The following is a 3,810-nucleotide window of genomic DNA, read 5'->3' on the forward strand; positions in this document are numbered from 1 at the left end:
AACGGGCTCCAGGCTCTGAGCCAGAAGTCAGCACAGAGCCCGACGCGGGGCTCGAACCCACGAACCGGGAGATCATGACCTAAGCGAAAGTCGGACGCTTAACCGACTAAGCCACCCAGGCGCCCCTACACAAGTTAATTTTTATATAGCCCGCAGAATACCCAGCACACTGTAAATATTCAATAAATTTAAATTGCTTTAGATTGTAATACAGGGGTGCCTGTGTGGCTTAGTTGATTTAGCATTCGAATCTTGATTTTGGGTCAGGTCATGATCTCACAGTTACTGAGTTTGAACCCCACATCTGGCTCCATGCTAACAGTGTGGAGCCTGCTTGGGATTCTCTGTCTCCCTCTCTCCTTGCCTCCCTCCCTCCCTCTCTCTCTCTCTCTCTCAAAATAAACAAAATAAAACTTCAACTGTTAATACATATGTCCCCAGCATATTCATCAGTTAATACCACCTCCCTTACTCTGGGGCCTTTTCTGTTCCCTTGGACACTTTAGAGCGTCTTAGGGACTGTGTGATGAATCAATTGCATTTCTATTTTGAGGCATTCTGCCACTTTAACAACTACCAGACAGACAGACGGATAGATACACACACACATACCACTCGTTTTTAAAATTCAAAAGAAATTGTTGAGGCAAATAAAGAAAGGGATTATATTTCACTAAACTTAAATATCTTTCTGCACATATAATAATAACCACATTAGGGTAGCACACGCTCTACATGCTTTAAAAGGTATTGAGAATTTTGTAAACCCCACCATGTTCCGAGATGAATAATGAGGGTAAATAGTATTGCTCCTGGTGAATAGAGAAGCATAGTGATAATCAGAGTGGAGCAAAGGTCTCCAATTCAGAAAATAATTCAGAAAAGATTTATGAAAGCATTTAGGAAGTCAGTTAACTTAGTAAACACCTCCTCATATGTCAGTCCTCCACAAATATGTGACTGCTAGGGCATCTTGTTCTGGCTGGGGCACAATCCTCTATCGCACATTCTTTCTTTCAGAATTCTTTCTTTCAGAGAACTTACCTCAACTTGCAAATAAATATTTGTTTGTAGAATTAGTTTATTAAAGCTTGACACCCTCCCCGCCCCCATGTTGGCAGGGCTCACTCATCTTTCTGCTTCCCGTCAATCCCCACTTCCCCATCCAGCACCTGAAACAGACAGACTCCCAGAAAGCAGAGACATTACAGTTCTCCCCAAACTGGAGGGCTGGGACTTGAAAACAAAACGTCATGTTAAATCCACCAGGTGAAGTAGAAGTAGCAAAGGAATGCTTTCTCTAAAATAAGTAACAGAGGTTAGAAAACTGGAACAGTTCTGAGTCAGGTAAGAAAGGTTATACTCATGTATTATAATATTTACACCTTGATAACAATCAACATTTTATATAGACTGGGAAAGTTCAAATTCAAATTTCAATATAAAAAAAACACTGTGTTTGATGGCAGGCAACTGTTTTGACCACAGCTCTCTGGACTTTGGTATCCCCAAAATAAAACTGAAGCCATATTTTGGGGGGTGGAGGAGGTTAACCACTGAAGAATGGGATTTTTTTCTCACATCCAAAGAACATGTTTCCATGTAGTTCCGTTGGATTCTAGTCTTTTCACTTACAATGTTGAATAATTGTGGGTTTGAAATATGTATACGGAATTTAATTAAATTGAGAGACAAGAATTAAGGAAATCTATGAATGTCAAAATAATTTGAAACTGGCATGTGAAGGAGCAATTAAATTTACTTGACAAAAGTAACAGATGAAGACTTAAGAGAGACATTCGTCCAATAAAATGAATATTATGAAAGCTCCAATAAGAAGCTCAAATGAAGAGTCGTTCTCTAAATGTGTACAGTCTGGAGTCTCCCCCATTGAGATCTTTCTTCTCTTCATGGTTCATGTAAGGCAAGTGGAGATTTTTAACGTATTTCAACTTAGAACTAATGAGAAATTTTTATTTCAATCTTCACTGCTACATGACTTTATATAAGGCACGTACAATTGGCTAAAAGGTATAGACATACACAAATGGCCTCAAAATATAACCTGCTTTTAATCACTGATAATTGAAAGAGAATTGCAGAATTCTTTCAAAGCTGCCTAACCTCTTGTCAGAGTGACTGGATTAAAGATGATTAAACTTTTTTAAATATTTTGGTACTCTGAAGAAAAGGATGGCCATATTTTGAGCAAAGAACAGACTAACACCTTAGGAAGTTTAAAATTAAGTGAAAACGAATGTATCAATTCAGCCATCAGCCTTGTAATAATTTACTTGGCTGATAATCTTAACTGCTGAACATCTTTGCTGGTAAATCCTACTTTAGTCTATATTGTTGTAGGAAAGTTGGCTAATAGTGACAAAAGTACTCAAAGGGTTTTTGCTATAATTTATATTTATAATCCAATTTTAATAATGGTATTAAAAAGAAGAAAACAGGGGCGCCTGGGTGGCTTAGTCGGTTAAGCGCCGACTTTCGCTTAGGTCATGATCTCGGAGTTCGTGGGTTCGAGCCCCGCGTCGGGCTCTGTGCTGACTGCCAGCTCAGAGCCTGGAGCCTATTTCAGAGTCTGTATCTCCCTCTCTCTCTGCCCCTCCCCTGCTCACGCTGTCTCTCTCTCTCCTAGAAATTAAAAAAATAATAATAATAATAAGAAAACATTAATTGTGTCCAATGCCTAGCACACAATTACAGTGTTGATGTTGGTAGAGAAATGTAGTCAATATATGAAACAGAGAAGATTTTAGGCACAATGGGGTACCATATACATGCCAACATATATATGTATATAAGACGCTTAAGAGTACACTGAGAGCCCAACTGGGCTATAACATTTAACAACTGTACAACTTTAGGCAAGTTATTTCACCTGTGTCTGGATTTCCTCAACTATAAAAGGTGAATATTATTAGCTAACCCTTATGTTGCTGTAAGGATTAAATGAGTGAAAGCATACAGAACTAAACCTGGAACAGAAGGAGAGTGGGGTTTTTTTCCCTAAAGTTTCTACCTTTGGAATAAGCAAGAGAAGTATTTTTTGTAAAAGAAATTAATACAATATAGGCTTCTGTTATGTTCAAAAGGAAACACAAACACGTTCAACCCAAGTGATCCTAATACAGAACAGGAAAACTTGAACGTAAAGATCAACTCAAAGGACCATTTTGGTTTTTCAAAGCAAGAATGAACCTAATGGTGGTAAGTAAGCTGCGCTGAAAGTGCACATCCAGTATCTCCCCCCACCCCCAACCCCCGCCGGGCTCCACACTTATCTTCTCACAGCGATACCCCAAGCCTGCCAAAGAGTAAAGTTTTACTACCGAGTCCCAGGAATGGTACCATTGAGCCCAGCACCGCCGTCGGGCCACCCTTCTCTCCTTGCCTTTGGTCTTTTGACAGACACCTCTCCGTCTCCCACTCCAGGCATCAGGAAGAACCTTCCATCCGCCCTCTGTCCAGCGGAAAACTCCAAAATGGGCTACAGGCTATAAAAGCTGGGGCCACTCACCGCCCCCCCACCCGAGCCCACATCCGCTGCCTGCCGCCCCCCAGCGCCGAGCGCCCACTCCCACTCGGCATCCGCCCGGGGAACCGCAGTGCATTGCAACACGCGCAGACGCCGCCGGCTGCAAGGGACCCATCGCAGCCTTCCCGGTCGATACCCGCCCCCCTCCCCCAGACCGCTCCCCAACGCGAATGCCGTCCCCGGTGGAGGCGGCCACGCCACCTCCCAACCGCTCAGCCCGCGAGGAAGACCCGGAGCGCAGCATCGACAACAAAAACAACTCA

At 42.3% G+C, this 3,810-nt stretch overlaps 1 protein-coding gene across 7 annotated transcripts in view; it reads right to left on the bottom strand.

Moving 5' to 3' along the window:
• DTNA (dystrobrevin alpha) overlaps positions 1-3,810 on the bottom strand; it is a 349,880-nt gene that overhangs the window by 345,792 nt on the left and 278 nt on the right. The window lies entirely within an intron of this gene.

The sequence above is a fragment of the Crocuta crocuta genome, unplaced genomic scaffold (assembly GCF_008692635.1).
Source record: "Crocuta crocuta isolate KB4526 unplaced genomic scaffold, BGI_CrCroc_1.0 scaffold231, whole genome shotgun sequence".
Classification (NCBI taxonomy): Eukaryota; Metazoa; Chordata; class Mammalia; order Carnivora; family Hyaenidae; genus Crocuta; species Crocuta crocuta.